The following is a 10,019-nucleotide window of genomic DNA, read 5'->3' on the forward strand; positions in this document are numbered from 1 at the left end:
GAAATGACCCTAGATAAGAAAATAATCTAAAGCAGTCCTTGTGGTCGCTCGTAATGAGGTGGTTCCTGAAGAAAGGGCGTTTGATCCAAAACGTGTTTGCTTGATTGGGATGATTGCTCAAACGGAAGCAGTGGAAGTTTCGATAACAGTTAATGGGGTTTCTTTCATTTTAATTAGAATAAAAAATGAGTTTTTAGCTACTTCTTTAGCAAGAAATGGCTAACTTCTAACTTAACTTCAACTGAAAAGTCCTGATAAAACGTTTTCTCATCCTAACGACATTCGTATCCATATATTTCCATTGTAACGGCATCATTGAAACCTACTCAGACACTATAAAATGTCTTCGGACATCGGAATATAAATATTTCGGAGACCTTTCAGGAAGTAATTTGGCTAAATCTCAGGAGGAAAGGCACAAATGAGTTGCTTTTATGATCTCTATCACGTTAAGTCTAAACAAAAAATTATTAATCGCATAAACAAATAAGGTTTGCCACTGTTTTGCTGTTTAAATCGCGTTTTTTAATTTTTAGTTAAACAAAATCTCCTGAACACTCCTCTTGACAAAACTCACTCGAACGTCAGTTTATGCTAAATTTCTCTTTCGCTTCATTATTGCAGAATGATCAATTGATTCCGCATAAGATTTGCTTTTAAACAAGCAGGATTGTCTCCTAGTGGGAGAACCCCACCGAGTGTCCCTGTAAAGGCCTCTTCTGCTATAAACGAGTGCAGTTACATTCATCGAAGATCTCCGTAATTAATTGGGCGTGGATTGTTTGAGTACATTCGCCAACATTATAAACAAAGCACAATCAACATCTAAAAGATGGCTTCATAATTTAACCGTTCATAAATAACTGAACCAAAGTAATTCGCTTTGATATATATTATTATCGAAATGAGTGTGGCAGCAATAGACTGATTGTGTGATTTGCAGTTTCACTAATAGCAATACGTTTTTTGAATCCATCCAATCAATGACGTCATTTATAGTGTTTGTCTGTTTAGCACCATCTTAGCACCATTTTCTCTTATATTAAAGAGAAAATGGTTCACTTTTTTTTATGTAATTGCTTCAATTCACAAGCAAACGATAATGCAAGAAAGATAACACGAATAGGATATTTCTTAAACTCTTCTACTGCTGTTTTTTATGTACTAACTGCGATAGCTGAAGTTTTTCTGACAACACTACATTTTGATTCTAAACAGCAAAAAAAAAAAAAAAAAACAGCATCGATGTTCTGATTGGTGTGGAAGGCGCTTGTGGCGTCCTCTCTGTTTCCTTTAAAATATCAACGAAAGTTTCAATCTTATCACTTCTGAGGGTTAATTTTGGAGTACGTGCGTAACTGAAACAGCTTCCAGAACAATGAAGGAGTGTCTTCTGTTGATGGTATTCGTTTTGGTCATCTGCTTACCAGGAATTCAGCCACAAAGCGAGTAAGATTATTTCCATTTTTACAGTTTTTCCTTTCAGATCTTTAAATACATGAAATTGCTTTTTTTTTTTGCAAACTCTAATTTCGAATACTTACTAAGAAACGTCATAACAAAAAATTACAATAATAGACCAAATCCAAGAAAGAAGACTGCAATGGTTTGGCTATGTGACCAGAATGGGGACAGAAAGACTACAATCTAAACCCTGAATACAACGAAGGAAGGTAAAAGATCCAAAGGGCGGCCTAGAATTGGATGGATAGACAAAATAAAAGAAAATCTGAAAGCCAAATCACAACAAGCGAGCGACACCAAACTGGACAAAACTGTTCGGCCTACCCAGAGACAGACAGAAGTGGAAAGAGTTCATTCGGACTCATAATCATCTACATGAATGATGGAAGAGAGAAGAAGATTAAGAAAACTTAACTGAGTAATGGTTGGGACACGAACATAGACATCCTCCTCATCTATGTTCAAAGTGTTTGCTCTCAACAGACGTAGTAATGAAGATAGACGAAGAGAAGGTGCCCAATAAAGCAGCTCTTATAATACATAAAGATGAGAATCGTCGTGCATCATATGACGTTTACTAGATCACATGTTAGTGCAATTTGACTTTCTCTCATTAAATAGACTTAACCCCATTCATTTTCTATATATTTCCCTAGAATGATGACTCAAAATTCATCATTCTAGGGGAAAAAACTTTGCCTTTAAAAAGCCAAAAAAAAAAAAAAATAGAAATAATAGTGGATATGTGAGAAGGTGATGATGGCGAGGACACCTGGCGGTGACCGTATTTGAATTTATTAACGCAGAAGGAAGGAAAGAAAGAAGCTCAGAATTAAAGTTTTAAGATTTAAAGAATTAAAGATTAGCTTCTTATACGAGACTCGTATTTGGGAATTGAGCGTGACTGCTTTGCAATGATTTGTCGCTCCCAACAGAAGGAAGTGTGGAAGACGCCGAAAGAACAAACTTTGACAATCTACCCGAATGAAACCAGCCGAAGGCGTCTTTACTTTGAAAGTGAGTTGGTTTCGTCTATAAAATGTCTTTGGATCCTTGCTTTCATTTGTTTGTTTCTAACCAGAAACGCGTATGCCCGAAGGATTCTTCTCCGGTGGGTCGTTGTCTTCTCCCATCGGTCCGCTTTAAAAACAGATGAAGAATCTCTTCGCCACCCACCACTTGCTTACTGAAGGCCTGAAGTGGCTAGAAACAGTTTCGTGATCGGTTTCTAGAGCAGGGTTTCCTTTTTATCGACTTCTTGGCCCATCCTAAGAGGGTTTTTCTCTTTCTTAGATGGGAGGATTTACATGAGAACGAAAGACGCCCTTGCCGCAGAATCACGCTTGATACCATTCAAGTCGCTGTTCAGGCCTTCAACAAGAAGACCGGTCACCCACCTAAACGCATTCACAAATATCCCCACTAGCAATGAATAACGGCGTGGTGGGTGGGGAACAGAAACGCTATCCACTCTACCACGAAACGGATTCCATTACGAGCACAGCATCCCTAGGGTGTTGTGCTCGTAAATGAACCGCATTTCCTCGAGACAGGACGGATTTTCCCCTCTTGACTAAGTTCCCCCATATGGGGCATAAATAAACAACTTAACAAATAAACAGATGGCTTAAATAATTTCAATACCCAAGCAGTTTTCATTTCTGTCAGAGGAAATGGAGAGCGCCCTGAATTCGGCTTCACTTCGATCTTAAACAGAGTGTGTTGCTCTTCGAGATGAGACTGCTGTCTCTCCCATTCGCGCGCGAATAACTTATCTGTGAATGACAATCTAATTCTAAACCAGTTCATTAGAAAACAGAGGGAAGGGCCTGATTTAAAAAAAAATAATAAATATTCAGTCACAGATTAGAATATTAGAATATATAAATAAATAAATAAATAAATATATATATATATATATATATATATTACTACATAACTTTTTATTATTGGTTATCGCTTAATCACACTTTATTTTTTCTTCCTAGATCAAGGAGTGAAAATGGAGGTGAGTAGACTTTGTTGAACTGTTCTAATAAAAATCTCGTAAATTTTCCGATTGCACTTTTATTATCCGAACACAATCTCACAGCGTGGGAATGGTCAGCTTTCGACATCCTGTGAGCAGAGTAAGTGAGAGAAAGAGAGAAGTTGATCTCTCTCTCTCTCTCTCTCTCTCTCTCTAGTTCACAGTTCTGAACTGTGTAGCGACTTCACTCGATGTAAGTGAACTAAATTCTGTACAGAGAAAGAAAAAAAATTCTACGAACACACACACACACACACACACACAATCTAAAATCAATGTCAGATGTTGAAGTCGTTACTTCAGACACGAATCGGTCTTATCTTTTCTTCATCCAGCAATATTAACGAATAATGCAAAAATTTAAGATTTAACTTAAACACATGAATGAGTGTTTTTTTTTTGTTGTTGTTGTTTATAAAATAGAGTCATGTTTGACCATTTCTGTGTGCATTCTAATACAATATTAGTTCATGCATCGATTAACGTATGAGCGGAAGTGTAGGAAAACGACTCAGAACCATCAAAATTATCATCCACAAAAAAAAAAAAAAAGAGGAAACCCGCAAAGTTTAAATGTGAGCAGTTTCTAATTTCTAATTTTTTAATAATTGCTAATTCGTTTGTTGGCCACTGAAAGGGTTGAACCATAAGTAAATTAATTAGCTGAGTAATCGGCACTTTCACGGCTTTATCATCATCACGAACCATGGGCTAACCACCCGCTGGTGTCCGATGCCTCCTTCACTATCTTTTTCTACCTTTCTTTGTCCAGTGCATAGTGTCGCAGTTTCTGCACATCCATCCCACACCAGTCCTTTATGTCTTCTATCCATTTTCTGTTCTGTTCACACCATCCATAATATCAAACATGAATGTCTTTATCTTCCGATCCTCACTTATTCTGCAGATGTGTTCAAATAATTGCAGCTTCCGTTTTATAATCTTCTGCATTAGATTCTCCTTTGGTTCTATCTTCCGATAGAGCTCTTCATTTGTCACTTTCTGTACCCATCCTGTTCTTAGAATCTTCCTGTAACAACTTGTTTCGAATACCAAAAAAATTATTTTTCTCGATTCCTTATTTATTACGCTAGTTTCAGGTCCATACAGTACACCGCTAAAGATGCATGTTTCCAGTACTCTTAGTTTTGTTTGCAAACTGATCACTTTACCTTTCCAGTTGTTATCCATGGCCTTCAGATTTGTTCTTCCCTTTACAATCCTGATCTTTATTTCTTTTTTACAGTCCAAATCACGTGTCATTTTACTTCCCAAATATGCGATGAATTGTTCTACATTTTCTATATCAATTCCATCCACTTGTACCTTTTGTTTCATGTTCTTCTCACCAAATACCATTATCTTCGTTTTTTCCAAGTTCATAACAAGTCCAAACCTCTTTCTTCCCTTCCTCGTTTACCATTTTCAATGTTTTTTGTAGTTCTCTTTCGTCTTCTTCAATAATAACAATGCCATCTGCAAATCTTGTTAATTCTCATCAACAATCTTGATTGTTAATTCCCATCCCACACACTGATATTCCTTTTGCATCTTCCTTCATTTTATCCACTGCTCTTTCTAAATGTGCGATGAAAATGATTGGTGATATTGCCCCCCCCGTCTAGTACCTCTGCTTGTTTTAAACAATTTCTCCAAATCATCACCTATTCTAACTGTTGCAACTGCATTCTTACAAACATCTTTTAATATAGTTATTAGTTTTCTTTTCTTTCACTGCTTGAAGAAACGTATTCCTTAAGCAATTATGTGTTCTACATAAACGTCCTATCCCACTCGTATAAAAATGGGATAGAGGCGTGGATGTATATACTGATACTATTATTGTCAGAGAAATATATTTTTCGTAAGTGAATTCTCGGTAGTGACAATAAAAATCTAATAAAATTTGTTTAGCATATTAAATGAGCTCTCTCTCTCTCTCTCTCTCTCTCTCTCTCTCTCACACACACACACACACACACACATTATGTATAATATATGTAATGAAAACAATCGTTCAGAACTGCAATTCTCGTTCGTTCGGGAAACTATGATTTTCTGACGGCTAATAAATGCCAGACGACTGGTCAGCATGAAGCAGTTGAACAGGTTCGTTATTTGTCTCGATGGATTTTTTTGGTTGTCTGTCCTCCCGCCACAAACAAGGTGCTTTGTATGTTTATTGTTTTGTTTCTAGATAATTGAGAAAGAGGATATTCTTCTACTCATCCATTAAACATGGTACAATTCCCGTGTCTTAATGTTAGGGGGTAGTCTCAGTGGTGTGTTGGTAAATTTTTAACAACCGGCCCGCTTTATGAAAAATTTGATTCTTCACAAAGTTCTATTGTATCTTCAGATGTCTTTGTTTCTGCTTCTTCAAATTTTGTCCTTTTAATGTTTAAGAAGTTTCGTTCTATTTCAATTTTTCAACTAACGGCTATCCGCTTTTTCGACCCAAAACCCAAAACCCTGATTAAAATTATTTTAATTTAAAAAAAAAAAAAAGAAAAACCGAAATAAAAACATATATTAAAGAAAATTTTCCTATATTACTTACAACTTACCTATTATCAAATGAAATCCTGTACAAAAAAAAAAAATGTAACAGTAATATTACCACTCGTAGTCGATCAAATGACCAGAGACTGTAGCCGTCGCGACGAATTTTTGTAATTATCGCTAGTGCAACAATGTTGCATTTCCAAGAACTTAACGTTGCAAGTTCTTGGAAATTCGCCGAAAAATACGGCATTATTGTTTATTCAAATACCCAGTTCGGGAGTTTTGATAACGTGTTTGTGTTTCAATGAATACAGACATTGTTTAGTAAATAAAATCGTTTCCAAATTCCCGTTCGTAAATTGAGTTTGTGTTTTGTGAATTCTCCTTTATGCATTTATTTTTGATAATAATAATAATAATAATAATAATAATAATAATAATAATAATAATAATAAATGTAAGTGTTTATTATACAATTTCAAAATATGTACGAGAAAAAGTATATACCACCATTCATCATCTATCCTTTCATAAAGAATTTTAATAACCGACTTAAAAATATTAACAACCGGATCGCACGAGCCGGTGCCAACACACCACTGGGTCGTCTACATTTATTCATAAACAAACTTAAAATGCCTTGAAACTATTCTTGACAAGATTTTGTTTTCTTTTATTATTATTATTATTATTATTATTATTATTATTATTATTATTATTATTATTATTATTATTATTATTATTATTATTATTATTCTCTTAGATTCTCTGCAAGGTGCTTTGTATGTTTTTCTTTGTATTATTCTCATATTTCCGGAGATGAATAAAAAAAATATTAAAAAAATAAAAATAAAAAATTCAGCAATAATACACTGAAAACTGCGTCTGTCTGCCCTTTAAGTGGAGGAACGTATTTCGGAATGATTACTTGGGAGAGCAGCAATAGTTTTCTTCATGTAAAACGATAAGTAACCAAACTCGTCTGTTTCATTAAAAAAAAAAAAAAAAACCAAAGGAAATATTAGCTTTCCAGATGTTTGTTCCGGTCCAGAAAAATGGCTTCCCCGATAATTAACCGTTAGTTCACCTTGGAGAACTGATTGTTTAAACAGTGGACTATAAAATAATAGTTAAATGCATCGTACTCATTAAGGTCCAGAGGGTTTATAACATATGATTAATGTCACCAAAATATAATGGAATCATTAATTGCGTCAGATTATCATCCTGCACACGCATTCACGCACACATTCTATGCACTTCCTTTGTAAACAGTAACTGCACTCCAGTTTGTTTATTTTATGGTTTTATATAATCTTCTCGTTATGAAAGATTCCCCAGGTTTTGCTGCATACAGTTGCTCTCTCTCTCTCTCTGTGTGAGTGTGTGAGTGAGCGTACGTTTCACGTACGCTCACACACACACACACACACACACACACACACACACACACACACACACACACACACACACACACACACACACGCATAGTAGTCTACCTTCACTATTGACAACATTTTCTGTCTTGCTTAATCTTCAGTCATTAAACCGATTAGTAATAAATGGATATATAATAAATAATAAATAAATATGGCAGATGCATACCTTTATTTACGTCCAGTGCATCCGGAACTATAACTGTTTATAGGTACTGAGTGCAGCACGCTAATGTTAAAGCTTAAACTGAAAGAAAGGTAATATTTGTGACTTGCTTTCTTCTTCTTCTTCTCTTCTTCTTCTCTTCTTCTTCTTCTTCTTCTTCTTCTTCTTCTTATTATTATTATTATTATTATTATTATTATTATTATTATTACCTTAACCCGCGCATCCCCCACTAAACGATGAATCATATCTCATTGACAGTTTCAAAACTATCTTGCATTGTAAGGCAAAGAGAAATAAATGAAAAACATCAATATATATCATCATCATCATCAGTTTCCTGTAATGTATCCTCAGGAGATTTTCAAGTTACTATGACAGCATTACATGATTCAGTTTACTTTATTATTAATCTCCTATCTAACATTTTATACTTCTAAGGCACTTCTGACTTCGGAAGAAGCCTTTTTCTTCCTCCGAGTCTCTTTATTGCCATCTTGGCATCAAACACCTGTTGTGCTAACCTTTTTTCATCCATTCTATTTAAGTGGCCATATTACCTTAGATCAGCTCTGCCGACACATCCTTGAATGCTAATAATGTCAAGTTCTTTTCTGAATGTCTTAATTATGAATATGATTCTGCCGTTGATGCCATAAGTTCACTCCCCTAATTCTCCTCAGAACCCTCTCATCTGTGGCCTCTAGTTTTCAGTCAAGTGCTTTATTTCTAACCCATCTCTCGGATCCATAACTCAAAACTAGTTTAACCACTGCTTTGTATATAGCTAGTTTCGTTTTTCGCATCTTTCATAATGTGATCTATATGTATGATCAGTAAGAGTGGAGATAATGTGCATCCTTGTCTTACCCTCATTTTACATAACCCATTTTCTTGAATTTCCTTTAGTTCTAACTGTAGACTGACAACTTAAATATGGACTATATAAATATTTGTGTGTGTGTGTGTGTGTGTGTGTGTGTGTGTGTGTGTGTGTGTGTGTGTGTGTGTGTGTGTGTGTGTGTGTGTGTGTGTGTGTGTGTGTGTGTGTGTGTTTCTCGTAGCATTTATCGCTTCGTTGGCAGTTGTATGCTTTCCTAAATGTGTGAACGGTGGAAGGTACACAGAGTACCACATGTGCAGCTGTCCTTCGGGATTCACAGGTTATGACTGTGGAATAACAGGTGAGGTAATATTTCCAGTATTTTTGCTGTTACAGCCTTACACCTGATAAAGATTCGTAATGCATGCTTAACCAAATCTGTTGAATTGGATTTATTTCAATTAGATCGGCTGGTATTAATTTACTGGCATCATGTAATACGGAAGGAATAGCAGAATAACTTTTGGTTTAGTTATATTATTTTCGTCTTTACTGCCATTATTAAGAATTTTAACATGCATAAGACAAATTAAATATAAATATTCAATGATATTTCTAAGTATTTTTAATTATCTGGGAATATGAAGATTTGCTTGTAATTGTATTTTTCTGTGTTTTTCAGACAGTGACATCAACACTGGCAATCAAGACAACCAATTGGAATATGATGACGTGTTTGACGAATTTGATGAAATGGTCTCAGGAGCTGTAAGACAGTTTCCTGTCTTAATTTGGCCATTTATAGTTCTGGCCATGACCAAATGGATACTGTAGCTTCATTGGCCGAAATCATGTTCGGTTCGTTGCGTCCTGCTTACCTTTATTTTCTCCTCTGATAAACCGTATTTCGGCTAACGACATCTCTCTTCAGATCCCTGTACACTATTAAAAAAATGTGGTGCAAACAACTTATATAAAAGAATTTAAGAAATAATTAAACAACATAGTTGAAGATTTATCCAAGAAAGAATCCAAAATTTGTTGATGGCTAGGATTGCTTCCACTGTCCATAAAATGTCTTCACTTTTATGTGTATATCTCTCATTTTGGGAAATCAAAGTGTATACAACAGCTTTTCTTATTTTCTAGTTCTTGCTGCTTATTGTTTTTTTTTAGGAAACGAAATTTGTCAACTCATAATGAATAAATAGAAATCGATAACTATAACCCTGATAATTCTTCAACAACTTATTCATGTGACAAGCACAGTAGTTTCAATCTACGTGTACATGAAAAATAAAAAGTATTCTTAATAATCGAGATGTAATTCATCACAAAATATTATTACCAAAAATTATTTACATTTGATTTAAATGTCTTTATTTGTAAACTTTGTGGCTAAGTTTCATAGCCTTTCTAAGTATAATCATAGGAAAACGCCAAAAAAGAGAAGAATGCATTTGAAATCACGTGATATTATGTGCACTATCGGTGTAGTAGAACAGCTCCATCTGCATTAATAGATATGCAAAATAATTACAACAAGACAATTCAGTTAATAAATTATTTTACTATTGTGGGGGCGAACGTCCCTCG

The 10,019-nt window shown here is 35.0% G+C and overlaps 1 long non-coding RNA gene across 1 annotated transcript; it reads left to right on the forward strand.

The window, feature by feature from the left end:
- Positions 1–1,321: 1,321 nt before the first annotated feature.
- Positions 1,322–9,650, forward strand: LOC150109785 (uncharacterized). Its single transcript, XR_016550117.1, has 3 exons — positions 1,322–1,449; positions 3,453–3,472; positions 9,106–9,650. It is a non-coding gene; the product is annotated as an uncharacterized LOC150109785 (long non-coding RNA).
- The last annotated feature ends 369 nt before the right edge of the window (positions 9,651–10,019 follow it).

The sequence above is a fragment of the Typopeltis vanoorti genome, chromosome 1 (assembly GCF_054136105.1).
Source record: "Typopeltis vanoorti isolate ZY-2024b chromosome 1, IOZ_Tvanoo_1.0, whole genome shotgun sequence".
NCBI classification, from domain to species: domain Eukaryota; kingdom Metazoa; phylum Arthropoda; class Arachnida; order Uropygi; family Thelyphonidae; genus Typopeltis; species Typopeltis vanoorti.